Below are 25,876 nucleotides of genomic sequence, written 5' to 3'. Positions count from 1 at the left end.
TAATGTTTTAATTAAATAATATTTTTATAATATAAATCAAGAAAAATCTAAGATTTTTCCATGTATTACTGCTTCATCTTAAGCCATTGGCTTATTTACCTATTTAGTCCCTCTTATTTTCTTTTACTTTATAATTAAACTTTTACACTTTATTCTATTTAGTCCTTTTTCCTAATTATTTTTAATTAAGCTAAATTCACCTAATTTAAACCTAATTAAACACATCACTAGACTCATAAATATTTCTAATAATTACATTGAACTCGATTTAATAAGACAGAGGCCCGATATTGCACTTTTTCGATATCCGTGAATTTTGGGTCATTACACTTATGATATTAGCTCAGGAAGAAGGTCTATTAAAAGGGGCCAAAGTTTGCCATAGAAGTCCTCAAATTACACACATCATTTTTGCAAACGGCTATATTTTGTTTGGTGAGGCAAGTGTTAATGGGGCAAATATGCTTAAAAATATTCTGAATGAGTATAAAAGATGCACAGGTTAATGTGTTAATTTCGAGAAGTCAACAAGTCTCTATAGCTCAAATGTCTGTAATCAGGAAAGGCAACTGGTGGAAAACATTTTGGGAGTCTGAAATTCAACTAATCCTGAAAAAGTTTTGGGGCTTCCAAATATGTTGAGAAGGGTAAAATGAGGGGCTTTTCAAAATCTTAAAGATCACATTAAGTAAAAAATTGATAGTTGGGTTATAAGATTTCTTTCGCATGGAGGGAAAGAAGTCTTTATAAAATCTGTTTTGCAATCAATTCTAATGTATTCTATGTCTTGTTTTCTTCTCCCAAAATCTTTTTGTGTGGGAATAAAAAATCTTATGGGGAAGTTTTGGTGGCAGAAAAGTCACGGAAAATATGGGTTACATTGGTGTGATTGGGAAACAATGTGCAAATTGAAAGAGAATGGAGGTCTCAGCTTTCAAAGTTTAACCAAGTTCAATTTACCATTATTTGTAAAGCAAGGGTTACGTTTAATTTTTTGTTCGAATTCTTTGTTAGCAAGAATGTTAAAATCCAAATATTCCCTATTAACATATTTAATTAATGCAAGTTTAGGTGATTTACATTCCTATACCTGGCAAAGTGTGTGGGCTGCGAAAGGGCTTATTCAAGCGGGACTATGTTGAAAAGTGGGTATAGGGACCTCCATTTCAATTTTGGATAATGCTTGGGTACTGGGAGTAGAGAACTACATAATTTAGGATGGGATTAGTTGTAACACCCCGTACCCGAGACCGTTGCCGACGTCGGACACGAGGTGGTAACGGACTTAATTCACTTATTTATACAGTTTATTTTACCATTTCCAGGCAAGCTGGCTAACTGCGTCACTGTTACCTTAAAAATCATATATCGAGTTCCAAAACTCGAAAACTGATTCCGTAAATTTTCCCTGAAACTAGACTCATATATCCATCTTTAAGTTTTTTTTCTAGAATTTTTGGTAGGGCCAATTAGTATAGTTTATTAGTTAAAGTCTCCCCTATTACAGGGTTCGACTACTCTGACCTTCATGCATTACGACTTAGATATCAACCTATACAGGGCTTCAATACTTATACCATTTGTTTGTAATGAAACTAGACTCGAAGAGGAATCTGTACATATAGGGCATGACTTCTAATTATCTCTGGTTAATTTATAGTGAATTTCCAAAGTCAGATCAGGGGATCCAGAAATTGCTCTGGCCCTGTTTCACGAAAACTTAATCATCTTTTAAATTACGACTCATATGATCATTTCGTTTCTTCCATATGAAAATAGACTCATCAAGGCTCGATTACATAATTTATTCACTATTTAATTCCATTCCTACTATTTTTAGTAATTTTTCAAATCCACACCACTGCTGCTGTCAGCATCTATTTTTAAGGTAAACTTTACCTATTTCATGGTTTTCCATGAATCAACTAGAATTTGTCATACATAGCACCAAAATGATCATGATTAACCATTCCAATGGCTAATTGTTACCAAACATTTCCACACCTCTCAATAACCATATATATACAAAATGATTATAACGCTATGCTCAAAATATATAAGCCATTTTCGCATGGCTATCCAAATATATACAATACCAAGGTACTTGACTAACAACAAAAGGCGATCCTATACATGCCATTTTCAGAGTTCAACTAAAAGAGTACCAAAAGGGCTTTGATAGTGTGGATGACTTGACTTTGACACTCCGAGTCCGATAGGTGACGAACCAAAATCTATAAAACAGAGAATCAAAGAAACGGAATAAGCATTTAATGCTTAGTAAGTTTTGAGTAATGAAATCATGCACAACTGAAGTATAGCATTCATATGACTAAATGAATAATTTCATATACACATATTCTCACAATCATACCTACTTCACATTTCCAACCCTTCTATTCATACATAAGGAATCAACTTGACTAAAAGCCGGAAGCTTGTTAATCGATTGAGCGAATACTATTTAAAAGGAACCAATTATTCCAATGCATATACAAAACATACCTCATCGTTGGGATTTTACGAGCGTATTAATTGAAATTATTACAACAAGATCGCTCATTCCCAAACCAAGTACCTTCGGGATTTAGCCAGATATAGCTACTCGCTCAAATGCCTTCGGGACTTAGCCCGGATATAGTAACTCGCACAAATGCCTTCGGGACCTAGCCCGGATATAGTAACTCGCACAAATGCCTTCGGGACTTAGCCCGGATATAGTAACTCGCTCAACTTAGCCCGGATATAGTAACTCGCTCAACTTATCCCGGATATAGTAACTTGCTCAAATGCCTTCGGGACTTAGCCCGGATCTAGTAACTCGCTCAAATGCCTTCGGGACTTAGCCCGGAATTAGTCACTAGCACAAAGGCCTTCGGGACCTAGCCCGGTTATCATTCGAATAACCATGCACATATATCAATAAATCATATCACATCTATATTTCATTTTCATCACTAGAACTCAAACACAAGACACTTATCAACCATTCCCATTTTCGGCTCAATAGCCACATACAAAGAGCTTGATTTGATTTGCTTTATGACATGATCTCTATGCACATTCAGCTACCCGTCATAAGTATAAACTAATTATCTCGACATATAATTCATAAACTATGTTCCATTACTCAAAGACTTACCTCGGATGTTGTCGAGCGGTTTCGACGGCTATTCGATCACTTTTCCTTTCCTTTATCCAACTTTGATCCTCTAAGCTCTTGAGCTAGTTCACACAAGTTTAACTTATTAAAGTCTCATTATGCTAGCTTATGGCGAATATGACAAGAAATTTAATAGGTCATATAGCCACTTTTAGTTGAAATACACAATGGTCATACGCATTTTTAATCACATTAAGCAATTTAATACAATTAATTTAACATTTCCTCATGTACACCTTTACGAATCGAATACACATATCATTAACCTAATATCAATTAACTAAGCACTTTAACAAGTTTTCTTTAACTATACACACATTCGGCAATGACAAAGACAACTTAACCAACCTTAAATTCAACTTATAACAATATATACTCAATATTCAAAGCATTTAACATCACTTCATCATAATTTTACATCATGGCCGAATGCTCCTTTTAAACCATTTACCCTCACAAAGCATGAATTTCATCATCCAACTTACAAGCTTACAATCCCATGAATTTTAACCTCATAATATCTATCGAACTCTCACTCATTAGCTTCTATCATAAATCTCCAACAACACCAAATAAAAATATACTTCATGGGTCTAAGGTAGAACTAAGAAAGGAACTCATAAATATCAAGATGTAAGCAAACTACCATTGTTCATCTAGATTTAGCATGAAACAACAACTATCACCCTTATTAATTTCCATAGACGAAAACCTTACTCATTCCAAAATCAAAATTTCAACATGGGTTACAAAAATAACTTGATATCTCACTCAATATCAACTAAAATTTCAAGAACTAGTATAAACTTCCTTACCTTAATATTGACCTAAGATGACCGAATGCTTCACTCCCTTCTTCCTCTTTTCATTTCGGCCAAGAAGAACCGATTTCTTCTTTTGTTTTCATCACACTTTCATTCTTCTTTTTCTTTTATTATCCTTAGTATTTCTTTTATTTATTTCCTTTCTTTTACATAAAATAATAACCATTTCATGAAGATGTACTACATATTCTAATATATGCACCATCATGGCCGGCCACTATGTATAAAAAAAGGAGCATTTGACATGCAAAACCATTGTTTCCACTACATGCTTTAATAGGTCCTTATAGATTAACCTATCACATTTCAAAAGTGTCACACATAAGTCCTATTAACTAAATTCACATGCAATTAACTAAATCGAACCTTAAAACTTTCACACACTCATATTCACATATTTTAGACAATAAATATTATACTCAAATATTTCGGTGACTCGGTTTAGCGGTCCCGAAACCACTTTTCGATTAGGGTCAATTTAGGGCTGTCACAACTCTCCCCCACTTAAGAAATTTTCGTCCCCGAAAATCTTACCGGTAAATAGGTTTGGGTATCGTTCTTTCATAGAGTTCTTGGTTTCCCAAGTAGCTTCTTCGATCCCGTGTTTGAGCCATAACACCTTTACTAACAGAATCCTTTTGTTTCGCAACTCTTTCACCTCACGAGCGAGGATACGAATTGGTTCTTCTTCATAACTCAAGTCAGATTGAATTTCAACCTCTGATGGATTAATTATGTGCGATGGATCAGATCTATAACGTCGAAGCATCGAAACATGAAAGATGTCGTGAATCTTTTTAAGTTCAGGGGGTAAAATCAATCTATACGCAACTGGACCAACTCGTTCGGATATTTCATATGGCCCAATGAACCTCGGACTCAGTTTGCCCTTACGGCCAAATCTGAGTATCTTTTTCCAAGGTGAAACCTTAAGAAACACTTTGTCTCCCGCTTGATACTCAATATCTCTTCGTTTTAAATCCGCGTACGACTTCTGACGATCTGATGCTTCCTTCAGACTCTCACGAATTATTTTTACTTTCTACTCAACATCTTTAATCAAATCAACTTCGAAAATTTTACTCTCATCGAGTTCAGTCCAAAACAACGGTGTACGACATTTACGACCGTACAAAGCCTCGTAAGGTACCATCTTAATGCTTGATTGAAAACTATTGTTATAAGCGAATTCAATCAAAGGTAAATACCGTTCCCATGAACCACTAAACTCAAGGATGCAACATCTCAACATATCCTCGAGTATCTGAATTATCCGCTCGGATTGACCATCGGTTTGGGGATGAAAAGATGCTAAAATGCGACTTGGTACCCAAAGCTTCTTGCAATTTCTTCCAAAATCGCGAGGTGAATCTCGGATCTCTATCCGACACAATAGAAATAGGTACCCGTGTAATCTCACAACTCGAGAAACATACAATTCAACTAGTTTATCCAATGAAAAATCCGTGCGTCACGGGGATAAAGTGAGCCGACTTAGTCGGTCTATCAACAACAACCCAAATCGCATCTTTCTTACTTGCCGATCGGCAACCCGGATACAAAATCCATCGTGACTCGATCCCATTTCCATTCGGTATCATGATCGGTGAAGTAAACCCGTAGGCACTTGATGTTCCGCCTTCACTTGCGACATATTAAACACTTGAAACAAAATCGAAATGTCTCGTTTCATACCATGCCACCAAAACTGACGTCTCAGATCGTTGTACATTTTCGTACTCCCCGGGTGAATTGACATTCGGCTACAATGAGCTTCGTTCAGAATCATCGAAATAAGTTCTGAATTCCTTGGAACACACAAACGACTTCTGAACCTCAAACAATCGTCGTCATCAATTTGAAACTCTTATTCCATATTCGAAACACATTCAGCCCGTTTTGCAACCAATTCATCATCGACTTTCTGAGCTTCACGAATTTGATGAATCAACAATGGTTTGGCCTTTAATTCTGCTACTAACACATTGTCGGATAGAACAGACAAGTGTACATTCATCGCTCGTAAAGTAAATAGTGATTTACGACTTAAAGCATCTGCAACCACATTAGCCTTTCCAGGGTGATAGTCAATAACAAGCTCATAATCTTTTAACAACTCGAGCCAACGTCTTTGTCGCAGATTCAAGTCTCTTTGAGTCATCAAATATTTGAGACTTTTGTGATCCAAATATACATGGCACTTCTCACCAAATAAGTAATGTCGCCATATTTTCAAAGCGAATACGAGGGCAGCTAGTTCGAGATCATGGGTCGGATAATTTTTCTCATGTGGCTTTAATTGTCTCGACGCATAGGCCACAACTCGACCTTCTTGCATCAATACACAACCCAACCCAAGTAAGGATGCGTCATCAAATGACAAACTCTTTGCACGATTCAGTTGCATTAGCACCGAGCTTCGATCAAGTAAGTTTTTAGTTGATTGAAACTTTTCGACATTTTTCGACCATTCAACTTAACATCTTTCGAAGTAGCCGTCATTGGTGTGGCTATCATCGAGAAACCCTTTACAAACCGTCAGTAGTAACCGCAAGTCCCAAAAAGCTCGAACCTCAAGAATATTTCTGGGGCTTCAGGTTAAGTATGGCTAAAATTTTGCTCGGATCAACTCGAATACCGATCACGGATACCACATGACCCAAGAAGCTCACCTCTCTTAACCGAACTCACACTTCTTGAACTTAGCATATAACCGCTTATCTCGTAAAATCTGCAACACTAATCTCGGTGCTCAAGATGCTCGGTTTCATCTCTTGAATAGACCAAGATGTCATCAATAAACACAACTACAAACCGGTCCAAATCGTCGAAGATCCGATTCATCAAATCCATAAATACTGGGGGGCATTAGTGAGCCCAAACGGCATCACTAAGAATTCGTAGTGACCGTATCTCGTTCTGAAACCAGTTTTGGGTATATTCGAAGCTCGAATTTGCAACTGATAATAACCCGATCTCAAATCTATCTTTGAAAACACCGAGGCTTCCTTTAGTTGATCAAACAAATCATCGATGCGCGGTAACGGATATTTATTCTTTATTGTCACTTTATTCAGCTGACGATAGTCGATGCACAACCTCATGGTTCCGTCATTCTTTTTCACAAACAATACTGGTGCACCCCAAGGTGAGAAACTTGGTCGAGCGAAACCTCTATCCGTCAACTCTTGCAACTGAGCTTTCAAATCTTTCAACTCGGTTGGTGCCATACGATATGGAGCTATCGAAATCGGTGTAGTCCCAGGTACAAGCTCAATATCAAACTCTACCTTCCGAACAGGTGGTAAACCTGGTAATTCTTCGGGAAAAACATCCAAGTATTCACAAACCACTGGCACAAATTCAGGTTTCTTTTCTAACTCTTTGTCATCAAGTACATACGCAAGGTATGCTTCACACCCCTTTCTTACATATTTCTGAGCCAACATCGATAATATTACAGCTGGCAACTTATTCAGGTCAGTAGACTCAACTCGGATTATCTCGTTATTTACACACCTCAAATCGATGGTTTTTCTTTTGCAATTTACAATTGCATCATGTACGGTCAACCAATCCATATCGAGGATAACATCAAATTCATCAAACAAGAAAAGCATCAAATCGGCGAAACAGAACCTCGGATTACTAGGGACATTTCTTACACACTTTGTCGACAAGCACGAACGACCCAAGGATTTGACACCGAATTACAAACTCGAGACTCAACAGTAAAGTCTTCTTGGATGCTAAGGTTTCACATATATAAGAATGAGTAGAACCAGGGTCAATCAAAGCAATCACATTAGTATCAAAGAGAGTAAAAGTACCGGTAATAACATCTGGCGAGGAAGCATCCTCGTGTGCGCGTATAGCATAAGCTCTAGCAGGAGCACGAGCCTCAGATCTGGTTGTAGCATCTTTAGATCCTCTATGACCGCCACTAGCATTGCCCGTATTCCTAGATGGTCTACCCCGAGCAGTAGTAGCACCAGGTTTCCCACTCTGATTTACATTCTGTTCAGACAATCTCGGGCAATCTTTAATAAAGTGGTCAGCTGATCCACACTTGTAACAGGAGCGGTCATGGAATCTACAACTCCCCGAATGCCATTTACCACAATACTGACACTCTGTTCTGTCTCAACGATCATTTCCAACACTGGCGACTGAAGTGACTCGTGCACTCACAGGGGGTCGATCACGATCTCGTCTAGAAAAGCCCGAAGTGTCTCTAGATCGGCCTAAATCATCTTTAAATTTCTTCGATGTCCGTTGAAAGGGCTTTCCCGAAGATCTCTTATGAAACTCCTTTGCTCCCATATCAGCTTTTCTTTTCTCCTCACTGAGCTCTTCGGCTTTGTAAGCTCGCTCGACAAGTACCACAAATTCTCGGATTTCTAAAATGCCAACATACAGCTTTATATCATCGTTCAGTCCATCCTCAAAATGTTTACACATCACAGCTTCTGAAGAAATGCATTCTCGGCGTCTGGCTAAGCCTTACAAACTTTCGTTCATAATCGATGAATCGACATGGAACCTTGTTTAAGTTCAAGAAATTCCTTCCGTTTTGATCAATGAATCTTTGGTGATATACTTTTTCCGAAACTCGGTTTGGAAAAACTCCCAAGTTACTTGCTCTCTGGGCACAACAGAAATCAACGTATTCTACCAATAGTAGGCAGAATCACGTAGCAAGGAGATAGTACACTTTAAGCATTCATCAGGTGTACAAGATAGTTCATCAAGTACCGAACAGTGTTGTCCAACCAAAATTCACTTGCTCGGCATCGTCATTGTCCGTAGCTTTAAATTCATAACCCGTGTTTTGGATTCTATCAACTGGGGCTTATTTGACCTTATTTGGTCGATTCGGGAGGTATTGCAGTCTTGGGGTTGTATTAGTCGGGAATGGGGTTGTGGAATGACCATATTAGTTCGAATGTATTGGTTGAACCAATCATTCATCACGCTATAAAAAGCTTGTCTAGCTTCATCATTCGGATTACTAGCAATAGGTTGAGAGTCCGCCGCACTTGTCCCTTGTCTTTGGAGCAGCGCTACACTCTCAAGATCATCACCATCGCTTCGGTTGGGATCGGGATCCATTACTATAAATAAACACATTTTCAATTGTCAGAAATCACCACACTATCAAATAATCACATAATGGCATGTATAGCTAGACCCAAACGTATTATGGTAGTCCTAGAATCGACTAAACCTGGCTCTGATACCAATAAAATTGTAACACCCCGTACCCGAGACCATTGTCGAAGTCGGACACGAGGTGGTAACGGACTTAATTCACTTATTTATACAGTTCATTTTACCATTTCGTGCAAGTCGGCTAAGCTGCGTCATCATGTTACCTTAAAAATCATATCTCGAGTTACAAAACTCAAAAACTGATTCCATAAATTTTACCTGAAACTAGACTCATATATCCATCTACAAGTTTTTTTTCTAGAATTTTTGGTCGGGCCAATTAGTACAGTTTATTAGTTAAATTCTCCCCTGTTACAGGGTTTGACTGCTCTGATCTTCATGCATTAAGACTTAGATATCTCCCTGTACAGGGCTTCAATACTTATGCCGTTTGTTTCTAATGAGACTAGACTCGAAGAGGAATCTGTACATATAGGGAATGACTTCTAATTATCTCTGGTTAATTTATAGTGAATTTCCAAAGTCAGATCAGGGGATCCAGAAATCGCTCTGGCCCTGTTTCACGAAAACTTAATCATCTCTTAAATTACGACTCATTTGATCGTTTCGTTTCTTCCATATGAAAATAGACTCATCAAGGCTCGATTAAATAATTCATTCACTATTTAATTTCATTCTTACTATTTTTAGTGATTTTCAAATCCACACCACTTTGTCTTTGTCGGATCTATTTTTAAGGTAAACTTTACCTATTTCATGGTTTTCCATGAATCAACTAGAATTTGTCATACATAGCACCAAAATGATCATGATTAACCATTCCAATGGCTAATTGTTACCAAACATTTCCACACCTCTCAATAACCATATATATACAAAATGATTATAACGCTATGCTCAAAATATATAAGCCATTTTCGCATGGCTATCCAAATATATACAATACCAAGGTACTTGACTAACAACAAAAGGCGATCCTATACATGCCATTTTCGAGTTCAACTAAAAGAGTACCAAAAGGGCTTTGATAGTGTGGATGACTTCGACTTTGACACTCCAGAGTCCGATGGTGACGAACCAAAATCTATAAAATAGAGAATCAAAGAAATGAATAAGCATTTAATGCTTAGTAAGTTTTGAGTAATGAAATCATGCACAACTGAAGTATAGCATTCATATGACTAAACGAATAATTTCATATACACATATTCTCACAATCATACCTACTTCACATTTCCAACCCTTCTATTCATACATAAGGAATCAACTTGACTAAAAGCCGGAAGCTTGTTAATCGATTGAGCGAATACTATTTAAAAGGAATCAATTATTCCAATGCATATACAAAACATACCTCATCGTTGGGATTTTACGAGCGTATTAATTGAAATTATTATAGCAAGATCGCTCATTCCCAAACCAAGTACCTTCGAGATTTAGCCGGCTATAGCTACTCGCTCAAATGCCTTCGGGACTTAGCCCGAATATAGTAACTCGCACAAATGCCTTGGGACCTAGCCGGATATAGTAACTTCGCACAAATGCCTTGGGACTTAGCCGGATATAGTAACTCGCTCAAATGCCTTTGGGACTTAGCAGGATATAGTAACTCGCTCAAATGCCTTGAGACTTAGCCGGATATAGTAACTCGCTCAAATGCCTTGGGACTTAGCAGGATATAGTAACTCGCTCAAATGCCTTCGGGACTTAGCCCGAATTAGTCACTAGCACAAAGGCCTTCGGGACCTAGCCCGGTTATCATTCGAATAACCATGCACATATATCAATAAATCATATCACATCTATATTTCATTTTCATCACTAGAACTCAAACACAAGACACTTGTCAACCATTCCCATTTTCGGCTCAATAGCCACATACAAAGAGCATGATTTGATTTGCTTTATGACATGATCTCTATGCACATTCGGCTACCCGTCATAAGTATAAACTAATTATCTCGACATATAATTCATAAACTACGTTCCATTACTCAAAGACTTACCTCGGATGTTGTCGAACGGTTTCGACGGCTATTCGATCACTTTTTCCTTTCCTTTATCTAACTTTGATCCTCTAAGCTCTTGAGCTAGTTCACACAAGTTTAACTTATTAAAGTCTCATTATGCTAGCTTATGGCCGAATATGACAAGAAATGTAATAGGTCATATAGCCACTTTTAGCTCAAATACACAATGGTCATACGCATTTTTAATCACATTAAGCAATTTAATACAATTAATTTAACATTTCCTCATGTACACCTTTACGACCGAATACACATATCATTAACCTAATATCAATTAACTAAGCACTTTAACAAGTTTTCTTTAACTATACACACATTCGGCAATGACAAAGACAACTTAACCAACCTTAAATTCAACTTATAACAATATATACTCAATATTCAAAGCATTTAACATCACTTCATCATAATTTTGCATCATGGCCGAATGCTCCTTTTAAACCATTTACCCTCACAAAGCATGAATTTCATCATCCAACTTACAAGCTTACAATCCCATGAATTTTAACCTCATAATATCTATCGAACTCTCACTCATTAGCTTCTATCATAAATCTCCAACAACACCAAATAAAAATATACTTCATGGGTCTAAGGTAGAACCAAGAAAGGAACTCATAAATATCAAGATGTAAGCAAACTACCATTGTTCATCTAGATTTAGCATGAAACAACAACTATCACCCTTATTAATTTCCATAGCCGAAAACCTTACTCATTCCAAAATCAAAATTTCAACATGGGTTACAAAAATAACTTGATATCTCACTCAATATCAACTAAAATTTCAAGAACTAGTATAAACTTCCTTACCTTAATATTGACCTAAGATGACCGAATGCTTCACTCCCTTCTTCCTCTTTTCATTTCGGCCAAGAAGAACCGATTTCTTCTTTTGTTTTCATCACACTTTCATTCTTCTTTTTCTTTTATTATCCTTAGTATTTCTTTTATTTATTTCCTTTCTTTTACATAAAATAATGACCATTTCATGAAGATTTACTACATATTCTAATATATGCACCATCATGGCCGGCCACTATGTATAAAAAAAGGAGTATTTGACATGCAAAACCATTGTTTTCACTACATGCTTTAATAGGTCCTTATAGATTAACCTATCACATTTCAAAAGTGTCACACATAAGTCCTATTAACTAAATTCACATGCAATTAACTAAATCGAAGCTTAAAACTTTCACACACTCATATTCACATATTTTAGACAATAAATATTATACTCAAATATTTCGGTGACTCGGTTTAGCGGTCCCGAAACCACTTTTCGACTAGGGTTAATTTAGGGCTGTCACATTAGTAATCAAGACATGTGACTATTTGAAGATTTGATAGAGCCTAATACTAGAAGATGGAAAATTGATATTATCCTCAATACCTTTAGTGAAAGGGATGCTGAAAGGATTCTCAAAATTCCTTTCCCATGATGCCTAAGCGATGATCACATAGCATGGATAGATGAAGCATTTGGAGAATATTCTCTTCGTAGTGGTTACAATCTCCTAATACAAGGCCTTACAAACCCTACTGCTAGACAAGAACAAGATAAAGAAGGTAATCTTTACAAAATTTTGTGGTTGTTAAATGTGCCACCAAAAATCAAGATTACAATGTGGCGTATAACTTGCAACTTTATACTTTCAACAACCTACATTACAAGATACTGATGAGCATGATATGTTACCCTCGATGCGATGAATAAACAAAAATAGTCTTACATGAAATGTGTGACTATAGATTTACAAAAAAAAAAGTTTGGAAAAATTTGAGCTTCAAATGGCCCCAAAATTTGAAAAATATAAGCCATAAAGACTGGATTGCCTACATTTTTTAGCATTATTCACAAAGTTAATGTTGAATATTTGTGCGTGCTTTATGGGCAATTTGGATGCATAGAAATAAATAGGTGCATGAAAGGGGCAGTCAAAATGGGCTATCTATTGTGAATTTTACTTGAGAAATGTAGAGCTATGGAATAGTGGAAAAGGCTGAGAAACGCATGTGTAAAAGTTAATTTTGATGTTTCTGATAGGAAAATGAAGAGAGTTCATGTTCTGGTATTTTGCTAAGAGATTCAAAAGGAAGGGTAATAGCTTCAAGGATTACCTTTCACGAGAATATTTTATTGTCGTTTGCGGCTGAAGTAGTGGCTTATGCTATGGCCTTGAAGATGTGCTTAGATTTGAATATAAAAGTTTGGAAGTTGAAGGGGACTCTCTTACTATGATAAAAAAGAGGAAGCAAAAATGAGATTGATAAATTTGAAATCTTGGCATATATTAAAGATGTAAAAACTTTGAGCAAGGAGTTCCTATTTTGTACTTTCATGCATGTGCAGAGTTCAGCCAATAGAGCAGCTCATCAGTTAGCAAATGAAGGAATTAAGTAGAGAACAAATATTTTCTTGATGAACGACGAGCCAGAGTTAATTGAGGTGATGGTAGAAGTTGATCGTCGATGGATAGAGGCCTTGGATTAAAAAATCGTAGTTATAGATGAAAGGGGAAGTAGAGTTTTGATGATCTATTTCGTGCTCGGTTAGGAAATGAATTTGTTTCTCAAGATACATTTGGATTTTAGAATTTTTTAGAATTCCTTTTTTTTATGCTTGTTGATGCAGTCTAGAATATTGGGTTGGATTTAATTTCTATTTATGATTGTTGTTTTCGAAGTGTTTTGGGTTGCCCAAGGGTCTTGTCTTGGTTATTATTTTATTAATATAATATATATTTTTAAAAAAAAGAGAAGATATGTTGCAATTTAAAAGCAAAAATATTGAAATAAAAAGATTTCTTTAATTATTATTCCCTACTATTTAAGGATATAGTCAAAGAATACACAAATTTCCATTAATAAAGTGTTCCTTGCAATTTTATTTTGCAATGTCTACTTCTATTGTACGTAAAAACATAATAGAGGCGATAAATGGTTAGTTCTCTTATTTTTATGCTTATGATTACAAATTTGTCAATTTTTTCATGGAATTGTCAGAGATGTGCCAGTGTTAAGTTCTATGGTATGTTTCGAGAGTATAATATGGAGTTCAAGCTTGATATTGTGAGTTTGCTTGAAATAAGAGTTAGTGGTGTTAAAGTAGATAAAACCATCGCTAAATTGGGTTTCCAATATTCTCATCGGGTGGAGGCTAATGGTTTTTCTAAAAGTATGTGGATCGATTGAAAAGAATCAGTTCAAGTGGAAGTGGTTTGTAACTATCCCAAATTTATTCTTATTTTGTTAATTGACATTTTGTATGCCCTTCCAATTTATGTTGCTTTCATTTATGGTAGTCCAAATAGGCAGAAACGGAAGAAACTTTGGGAAGGGTCAAAATTGGTTATCCCTTCTAGAAGAGCTCCCTGGCTTGCCATTGGAGACTTTAATGTTTTGCTTTCTTCCAATGATAAAAAAGAGGGTCGAATAAGTGGAAGAGCAACTTAAAGTTTAAGAACTACACCATAAGACTGAACTGGATCATCTACGCCAATCCAGTGATGAAGCCTTCAGGACGTACCAAGAAGACACCACAATGAATTTATCTAAGGCGTTGCTAGAATTAAGTCTAACTTGGTTCTTTACGCCCAAGTGACTGCTAGTCCAATGGATTTAAGTCAAGTAGAATTCGATATTCTAAAATATAATCTCTACCGATTCATTAAATTTCAATGTTTATAATCCTAATGGCAAAGAATGGGAAGAATTTTAGTCAATGTGGAAACATACAGATGGTTTCTTCAGACCTAACTCGCCTAATGTAGAGGATGTAGAAAATTTTGAAGAGTTTGTTGACTTAGAACAAGTTCCAAAGGGTGTAGAACAAATAGAAAGAGTTTATACTACAGAAGAGGTTCCTGTAAAACCAACTGTTCACAAAATTAGAATATCCTGGTTATATATTTTATTTTGCTATTCCCGGAAGTGTGTAATATCTTTCATACTTCTTAATGAATCAACCTTTTATCTTTTTCTACTTATTATTATTTTACAATAACAACTATCTTTTACATAAAACATAAATTTTCACATACTTGAGTGACTAAGCCAGGTTCGACGTATTATGCATACAGGGTGCTTTCCACATGTGCTGTCTAAGAATCAGTTAAACCGAGCTTTGATACCAATTTGTAACACACTAAACTCGATCCGATTAACCAAATTCAAATCTCGAGTGTTATCACACTAAAAAAAAACATAAATTTACGACTAATTATTACAACTCTAAATAATTTATAAATTCAAATGAATAGATAAACATTAAAGATATATATACATATAAAGATAAGTATAGAAATTTAAGCACAAAAGTCATCACCTAATATCATAACTTATTACAATTATCCTAAATAAATACTCCTATGCAATACTATTTATCTTTAAAGGCCACCAAGCGTGCTCTGTATGCATAATACCGATACTGTAATAGCTCGTTTTTTAGTGCTGTCAAAAATAGTGGTTTCGGGACCACAATTTCGATGTGTCAGTCTGTAAATATTAATTGTTTAATATTTATGAGTTTCTTAGGGTCGTACTAAATTATGATTAAGAAATTTCAACGTTCAGTTAGTCAATTAATGAGAAATGACTAAATCATAAAACATACAAAAGTTAATTTCTATTTATTAAAGGAGTTAAATAGATAAAGAATAATGAAGTGGTGGACCATTATAGTAAATAAACCATATTAGTTATAATGGGTGGTGTTGGTTTGGTTATTTTGAAATTCTTATTAATTTTAAAGGTTATTTTAGTAATTAAACTAATAAACTAAAATAGTCAAAAGATGAAAAATTATCATATTTTTCATGGTTTTCTTTCTTGGCCGAATGCCATTGTTGGGGAGAGCTTCAAGCTTTGCTTTGTGTTTGAGTCTTTGCATGTAAGTTAATTCTTACCCCATTTTTTATGATTTTTATGTTTTTGTGATCGTTGTATTGATAGCTAGTTAGTTTAGGGACTAATTTGTGAAGTTTTCAAAGTGTAGAAAATTACCATTGATGTTCTTGGAGTATTCTTAATGTTAGTTCTTGAGCATGAAGCTTGATGGTAATTTTAATCTAGTTTATGAAGTGATTTTATCAATTTTCATGTTTAGTGATTAAATTGAAAATAAATTAAAATGGACATGGTTTTTCTTGATAAATTTAAAATTTTAAGGCTGTTTTAGAATGGTTAAAAATTAGGTTCAATGGGTTTAAAGTTTAATTGTGGGAAATAGGCTTGTTTTGGTATTAAGGACCAAATTAAAAAAATGTAAATTTTTTGGGGGCAAATGTGTAAAATTTTAAATAAGAAGTTATATGTATAGAATTGAATAGTATATGACATTGAGGTTAATAATTGAAATAAGTCATAGTATAGATCAAGAACAAGTTGATTATCGAGGAAAATAGAGCTATTATAAAGTGTTAATGTGGCTGTTACATTACTTAAAGAAGAGCATTATTTATCACTTAAAGGAGCTGTTACATCATTTAAAGGAGAGCATTATATATCCTTGAAATTCAGTTGCCTTTTCTTCTTCTTCAAGTGCTCAAAATATCAACAAGTTGCTGGTGTCTATTCAGCTGCTCAAGAATGAAACCTACGCATTCAAATTCATTAAATTAGTTGAATTGGAGCAATAACTCATATTGATGGTTGGAGTTGCTGAGGCTTAGGGGAATTCAAGGGTTGTGCCTATTGAGTTGCCAAGAGTTGTGCTTATTGATTAAGCTTTATTTCAGCCATTAACAACTCATTTAAGCAGATACTTGTGACTATTCAGCCAGCCTTTATCTAGCCCTATAAATATTTGTAATCAGCTCATTGTAATGAACCTTTTTGCTGAATTTATGTTAAACTTGAGTTTTGTAAGTTATCCAATTCTCTTTGTTCTTTTGGAACTAATCTAACTTATCAAGCATTGCTTGTGGCGTCTATCCTTTCCATTGTTAACCGAACTTATCACTTTCAAGTGTGGCGTTCGTATACCTTTGGTTCCTATCGCTAATTGATAGTGGGTCAAGGTTTATCCTTTGCTGTTTTTCTTAAACTGTAAAATACCTAAGAGCCATTTGAGATTCGGGTCAACAATCCAATATTGTTGGTTCATTTTCGGCCTTAGTCTATTTATCCATTGTCTTTGTTTAACCATTTTGTTACCCTATCTTAAACCTATTTCTTTCATTCATCAGCCTTTCTTTGTTTTAAACCTAGTTCATTTCAAAACGAAACATTCTACTCAAATTCATGATTGGGCAACATTACGACTCGAATCATCACCGAAACGAGTTCGTATCATTTGGTATCAAAGCTAGCGAATTTGGAGTAAGAATAGACATTCTCGGCATTACGGTATTGTAGAATTGATAAAAGAATTTGAAAAAAATTTGAAAAAATAAAAAAATTCGTGAATTCAAGTGTTTTATTGTAATTAATATATTGTGATTGAAAAAAATAAATTCAAAATTAAAAAAAAAGGAAAGTGTACAAGTTTTTTTCATTGTCGAGTTTTTAAAAATTCTGCTTGCTGCTCGAAATCATCCATTCAATATCCTACTTTTTGGCCACACTCAACCTTTTCTGTTTCTTTCGTTTTTAGCCTACCTATTGGTCTTAACATCATTCCTACCCTAAACCGACAACTCTTTTGCAAACTGACCCACATTGACTTCTTCTAAGTCTAAATAGTCCCCTTGCACGAGAGTTTGTGAGAGCATTAGAGTAAAGGAAAAGCCAAATAACAAGTGCAAACACGAGTGGAGTGCCGTCTGCTTTTTCTTTGTGAGTGAAACGTGAGGTTTGTAGTGGTGAGGAATTCATTTTCCATTTTAATCACTTTTCTTTTCATCAATAAAGTCATGTTTCAAGAATAGCTTTTAGAATCAGTTTTTCAATATGTGATGAAAGAAATGGATCGATTGTTCAATAGAAAACTAAAACCCCTACAAGAACGATTGGTTTGTGTCGAAGAGCGAGGCCATCAGCAGGAACCCAAAGAGAGTAAATTTTTCTAACTGAAAGGACAGTAACGAGATTGCCAAGAAGACGAACATCCAACGAATGTGTGAAAAGAGATCCTTATCGAGATTCCTATTCCTCAAGGAATTTGTGTCGAAGTAAAGCAAACTTCGAGTTTGAATCCTTCTGAGATGACAATGAGAAGGTAGATATATCTCTACAAGTGCATCAAGTCATTCATCCAAGGAGGACTGCTTACGAAGAGGTGAATTTGTTTTGAAAGCATCAAAGTACCTGCCTATGGAGGGACATTCACGAAGAAATGAACTTGACTCCTATGTAGATTCTTTCCCTTCTTTTTTTTCGAAAAACTTGTCATTCTGAATCTTTTATGTTACCTTCCTCTTGTAATGAAATTGAAAGAAGAAAAAGAAATATGAAAGAAAAAGAAAACGAAAAAGAGAAAGATTGTGAGAAAGAAAAAAAATTGAAAAAGAGAGTGAGATTGAAGAAATAAACGAAAGTGTGAGTGAAGCGATTGATATTATGGAAAAAGAAAGTGAAATAAGGAGTGAGAGTGAGATTTCAAAAGGAAGTGAGTTTGGAAAAAGAAAAGAAAATGAGCGAGAAGCGAGTGTCAACGAGTTTTCAAAAATAAAAGACATGTGGTAAAGAACAAGAGTTTGAAAATGAGTTAGAACAAGAAACGAGTGAGAAAGATGCAAGTGGACAAAACAAAGCGAGGAATATTTTTACTAACCATCCTATTAGTTCTCTTTGTATTTTTTCTTCTTTTTAGGTTTCTCAAGGTTCATTTGACAAGTTCCAACTCCATTACCTTCCCGATGAGAGACTGTTTCAATTAATAGAGAAAGGTAAGATCGAAGTTGACGATAATCCACAGGTGTAAAAAGGTAATCAAGGTAAGGGTTCTTTGTTATGCGAGTCTCAACAAATTTACTCATGTGTTATTGATGAGAAAGTCGAAAACTTATTTTGTGAAAGAACTCCTCAACTAGATTCGATTAACTTTCATTTTTTGATTGTTAATGATTTTTTTCGATTAGTGCTATGAAAAGTTACTTCTATGACAAGTTTGTTGTTGGCAATTTTGTTGAAGTTGTTCGATGAAATTGGTAAGAACCAAGCTTGATCATGTATGATAAAGAGTTTTTATGAAAAACGTTTAATCTACTTGATCGTGGCAATAATGTGAGCGTTTTACATTCTTGTGTGACACCTTCATGTATTTACATGCCTGTTTGAATGAGAATTGTGAGGGTTGATTGTACCAATGTTTGTATGCCTAAATCTTGTTTGATTGGCATGTGTGATGTCTTGGTGAAAACAAAATTTTTGTGATGCTGTGAGACAAGTGATCAAAATTATTTGTTCGAATGCGGAGTATATTTTCATAAGTTGATGATAAGTGAAGGTATGTATCGTAAATTTTTTATGAGTAAATGTGTGAACAATCTTTGCTTGTGTGATGATTTATCTTTATTTTCGAAAACAAAGCTTGTGAATTGTGTTATTGGTGAATTGTGTTATTGATTCTGGAAATTGTTTTAAATTGTGGTTTAAATGATTCAAGCATGCGTTGTTTGGTAATGATTCCAAGTTACCTCATGTTCTTTCTACAATGCCGATCATGAAATTTTCAAGTCAGATTGAAGCGGTAGGAGCCTATTTCGTTTTTGACCCCAGAGACCAATATTCTATATCTTTGTTCAAGGGATTTGAGAATTGGAATGTTGTTAGCTCTCGAATGCCTTATGATTCTGGTTTGTTTCCCTTTAAGAACCTGTTGATTCATTATGGAAAGGTAAGACCGATTTCCATTTTTGATCCTAGTATTGGTTTATTTGCTCAATTTTAGAATAAGATTCTGAAAATTTCTCTTGAGATTATAATTTCTTGTGTCACTAAACTATTTCATTTTTGTGTAGGTGACATTTTGAAATGATTTCTCTTAAAGAGGGAGGGCATGCACCTAACCTTTTTCCTTTTCGAGTTATATGTGATTTTTAGATTCTTGGGAGCAATGTTGTTAAGTTCACTAACCAAAAGGTTTGTGACAAAGTAATATTTTTCGTGAGCAAGTGGCCCGATTTGAGGACAAATCATTTTCAAGATGAGGGTATGATGCGATCTTGGCCGCACCATGTTTCGATACAACTCGACGACCTCAGAATTGGCCTAAGCTCGAGGGGGCCCAAGTGCAAAATAAAGCTTAATTTCAGCTCAATGAGCTCAATTCTAGCTTCTTTAAGCTCGTCTAGTTCAACTTGGGTTCATTTAGCTTAACTTCAACCCATTTTTAATTTGCTGGAATAAGTATTTAATTTACTGGAATAAACTTAAATAATATTTTGTTTAAGTATTAAATGTGTTTAGTTAATTTAGTTTAATTAATTAAGTTGCTGGAATAAATTCCTCGTCTTAGTTAATTGAGTTCATCTTAGTTAATTAAGTTGCTGGAATAAATTACTCACCTTAGTTAATTAAGTTCATCTTACCTAATTTAGTTACTGGAATAATTTATTGTTGCATGTGTTTTTAAGTTTATTAATTAAGCTTATTAAGTATAATATGTGTTTAAATGTGTTTAATGTGTTTAATGAGTTTTAATATGTTTGTTTATAGGTGACTATTCAGTTGAAATAAGTTATGTCCAAGGGAGCTGCTATAAAGTGTTAATGTGGCTGTTACATTACTTAAAGAAGAGCATTATTTATCACTTAAAGGAGCTGTTACATCATTTAAAGGAGAGCATTATATATCCTTGAAATTCAGCTGTCTTTTCTTCTTCTTCAAGTGCTCAAAATATCAACAAGTTGCTGGTGTCTATTCAGCTGCTCAAGAATGAAACCTACGCATTCAAATTCATTAAATTAGTTGAATTGGAGCAATAACTTATATTGATGGTTGGAGTTGCTTAGGCTCAGGGGAATTCAAGAGTTGTGTCTATTAAGTTGCCAAGAGTTGTGCTTATTGATTAAGCTTTATTTCAGCCATTAACAGCTCATTTAAGCTAATACTTGTAACTATTCGGGTAGCCTTTATCTAGCCCTATAAATATTTGAAATCAGCTCATTGTAATGAACCTTTTTGCTGAATTTATGTTAAACTTGAGTTTTGTAAGTTATCCAATTCTCTTTGTTCTTTTAGAACTGATCTAACTTATCAAGCATTACTTGTGGCGTCTATCCTTTCCATTGTTAACCAAACTTATCACTTTCAAGTGTGGCGTTCGTATACCTTTGGTTCCTATCACTAATTGATAGTGGGTCAAGGTTTATCCTTTACTGTTTTTCTTAAACCGTAAAACACCTGTAGCACCCCAAACCCGGCCCAGACGTTATGGCCGGATCCGACATGCCACATCGAGCGTTCAAAACATTTTATATTGTTGATCCGAAAAACTTACTTAGTGTTTTAAAAGATGATTTCATTATAGGTTAAAGTGAATGGAAGTCATGCACCGTGTAGGAAACCGGAAAAAGGTGGTGAGTCCATCTGATTGCTAAGTACCAAGCTCTCTTGGATCCAATCCTAGACATGCATACCGCCATTGCCACACCTTAACGTCATGAATATTTCTAGGAAACCGATTTGATTAAGTCATTTTTAGGAAAAGTGATTAATTTTGGAAAATACTTTCATTGTGGAAGCTTTGCTTGTTGTCGTGTTATTTTGAAATCAATTGTTGTTTTTGAAAATGCGCCCTAAAGCTATCCAATTTCAACAGTTAAAATAAGTAATACCTATCTTAGTAATACATATTAAAACCATCAAAAATAATTAAGCGGCCTTATTACGTTTAAAAACCCAAAACTTCAAACGTAAATAAAAGGATGTCTAGTTCACCAGAAGAAAATCAAACTTTCAGAACGGGTTGCCACTCCGAATTCCCTCACAGCTCCAAGCCCACTATGGTTAGGGATTACCTGCGTGGATGAAAATAAAAAGGGTGAGTTTGGGGAAACTTAGTGTGTAAATTAACCTAACCATAGCCTACATCAGCTCAAACCACAGAAATAGAATAAGTTGGCCTTAGCCTAGAACAGAATTCAGAATAAAGCCCATAGGCCCATAACAGAACAGATATTACATGTTTATGCAGAAACCCAACCCAGATTCATCCATAACACCCCCGTACCAGCCTTACACCATGTGGGGAGACTACTCGACCCACCCAACCGCTACACACCACGTAAATCGCAATGAGGTGCCGGATATTGTGACGAAGTCACCAGATCTGAATATTGTGGTAGAGCCACCGAGCAGATATATGTGGCGAGCCACCAGATCGAATAATTGTGGCATAGCCACCAGGACGCTTCCTCCATAGTATAACCCAAGTCCCCATGCAATGATATATAATCATGGCATACATCATACGTAATCGATCGTCATACTTTTCAAAAAAAGTAACCCTAGGGGTATAATGGTAATTTTGCATACATTGGGGTATTCAAGTAATTTAACTATTCTTAAGGTTTTCATACATAACATAGCCATTTACGTACGATCAGAAACACTTACCGCGTTTTCTTACCAATTTGGGCCCGTTGGACCATTATCCCGTTTTTGGCCCATTAAGCCCAAAAATATCAAAATGCACAGAATCGCACACTCTGCAGTCTTATCACTTTAATTTACCATATACATCAAACTATTAATCTCATGAGCATTCACACACTCGCAAGATCTCAAAATACCAGCTTTTCGGCATTTTAGCTTTTCGGCTTGTGCCGATCTAGTCTATAAGAGGGTGTTAGTTACACACTGCTTACGACGATATCTTGTGAGATCCACACACGAACCGCCTACAATTGGATTACTAACACGTTAATCTAACTATTCAAATACGAACTACGTATTAACCCCTTACAATATTCAGCCAACCACACCTACAGATCAGATCAATAAGCAACTCATTAACAAATTTTTGTCAGTGTTTACCACATAATCATAATTTCACTGCAAGCTGTCTTCCTGAGCAACAGTCACTAAATCATTTATAACTGGAGCTACGAAACTCCAAATCAAGTTCCGTTAATTTTCCCTGAAAATAGGCTCATATATCTTCTACCCATAAAATTTTTAGAATTTTTGGTTTAGCCAATCAATACCATATTTTTCTCAAAGTTTCCCATGTTTCACTGTTTGACTAATCTGACCACTCTTCATTATGAATCAAATTTCTCATTGTACAGAATTCAAAATATGTTCTTGTTTATTTTATTAGAAACTAGACTCAATAAGATTTAATTACATAATTTATTCAGCTTCTAATTCATCTCCCACAATTTATGGTGATTTTCCAAAGTCACATTACTGCTGCTGTCCCAAGCAGATTTATTACCAAATCACTCTTTCACACATACCTTGCATGCATGTTATTTAAAAATGTATATCACCAATCAATCATCACATATATATGATTTTACTTAAGTATAATCTCCATTTCATCATTTTAAAGCACAACATGTTAGCTGATTTTTCCCTTTAGCATCTAAGGCACATGCATGCTCATTTGTTTGGCTCAACTTCACCTATCTTCCATTTTTCATCAAAAGAACATGAAACAACAACCATTTCCTTCATTTTAATTCATGACTAAATGCTCACAACACAACTAAAACCAAAATATGCTTCAAGAGTTAAGGTAGAATCAAGAAGAACTCATGAACCTCGAATAGAAGTAAGGTACCAAGAACTTACCTTCAATTTTCCTCCTCCTAGTGACCGAATACTCAAGAGCTTTCTCCTCTCCTTTCTCTTCTCTAACTTTCGGCTATGATGAACAAAGATGGACAAAACTTTGTTCTTTTCATCCTTTTGTTATTTTATTACCCAACATTTTATGACACAAAATAACCTATATTATTTGTGCCATACCTATGCCATAATGTCAATAAAAAAAATGCCCATAATGCTTATCATGCCCATCATGGAACATTTACCTAACCCATTATCAATTTTTTATCAATTTGTACCATAAATTATGGATATCAAGTGCACATATTGTCTTCAACAACATAATGGCCGGCCACTTCTTGTAAAATGGGAGGTTTGACATGGAAATCCTCCTATTTTGCACTACTATTTATTTGACCACTACAAATTAGCCTATAGCATTTTCAAACATTTTCACATAGGTCCTATTTCATAATTTCACTCACAAATGACAAAATCAAAGCATGAAATTTTGCCAACATTCACAGAATTCCAGAAAATTGGGGCGTTACAACACCTAAGAGCCATTTGAGATTCGGGTCAACAATCCAATATTGTTGGTTTATTTTCGGCCTTAGTCTATTTATCCATTGTCTTTGTTTAACCATTTTGTTACCCTATCTTAAACCTATTTCTTTCATTCATCAGCTTTTTCTTTGTTTTAAACCTAGTTCATTTCAAAACGAAACATTCTACTCAAATTCACGATTGGGCAACATTGCGACTCGAATCATCACTGAAACGAGTTCGTATCAATTTTTGCCTACTAGCTAGGCACTTGGTGAGAAGGTGTGTTATCGGTTGGATTAGCTCATTTGAGCGTTTGGCTTATTTCGGGTGGATAAGTGTGTACTCATATCTATATATCATTCATTGAGCAATATTTCCAATGTTAAATGTTTTTTTATTGAATTTTTGGAGAGTTATTCATGAATTTTATTATCATTTTGGCTTGATTTTGAATGGTTTCACATGGTTATATTAAAATGTAACTCGTACTCGTTGATGTATAACTCACATGTGATGGATTTTGGTTTTACTAGAAACACTAACTACTAATCTTATTATTTAAGTTTTCATGTTATTTTAGTAAGCTTTATTGTTTTATTCATTGAACTTACTAAGCTATTTAAAATCTTACTTGTGTTATCTATCTTGGTTCCTTGTAAATAACATTTTATGGAGAAATGGGTGATTGGATCAATTCGAAGAAATCACACTATCCGGATATCTTTTGGTAGTTTTTGGACGTTTACTTTTGGCTTATATAGCATGTAATAGGTGAAATTGTAATAGTTTTAATTGTGTTATATTTGTGGTAATGATTATACCGATGAAATAATTTTATGTTTTGTAATAGCTATATGTGATCATGTTCTAGACATTATATGGTTATGGTATTGTTATGCTATTTGGTCACTTGGTATAATTCTTATATTGGTGGTTAAGTTATGGTACATTTGAATGTGAATGGATGAGTAGAGAAATGGTAAGTTTTGACTTGAATGTAAACTAGTTTATGTGTTTAAGTGTAACCAAGTATTATGTAACGCCCTAAATTTCTTAACTTTGTTTCTGTAAATTTTGATACAATTAAGTATCTGTTTCAATGGCTAAGTGTTCTGATTGTGTGTTTGAGATCTTGGGTTCAAGTCTTACTCTCTGGAAAACTCTATTATTTTTTATCCTAGCCTTATCCCTGTTAGGTGGGTTTATATTATATTGTTTGTAAACTCATATCAGAATGAGCCTACTGGTTGGAGTGGTTAGGAGTTAGTTTGCTGAAGGCCTTATGTTTGAATCCCTGCGTGACGATAATTTTTGCTTCGATTGTGTGTTAGGTTCGATGGAAGTGGAATTCTGAGGTAGTTGTGAGTTAGTGGGTCGGTTAGTTAGTGGGATAATGGGGAAATTGAGATATTATGGTGTTCAAATTTTTTTTTGTTTTTATTTTTTCTCTCTTTCTATGTTTTACATTTCTTTTT

This window comes from Gossypium arboreum, chromosome 11 (assembly GCF_025698485.1).
Source record: "Gossypium arboreum isolate Shixiya-1 chromosome 11, ASM2569848v2, whole genome shotgun sequence".
Lineage (NCBI taxonomy): Eukaryota > Viridiplantae > Streptophyta > Magnoliopsida > Malvales > Malvaceae > Gossypium > Gossypium arboreum.
The sequence above is the reverse complement of the archived record's forward strand: the minus strand, read 5'-3'. Positions refer to the sequence as shown.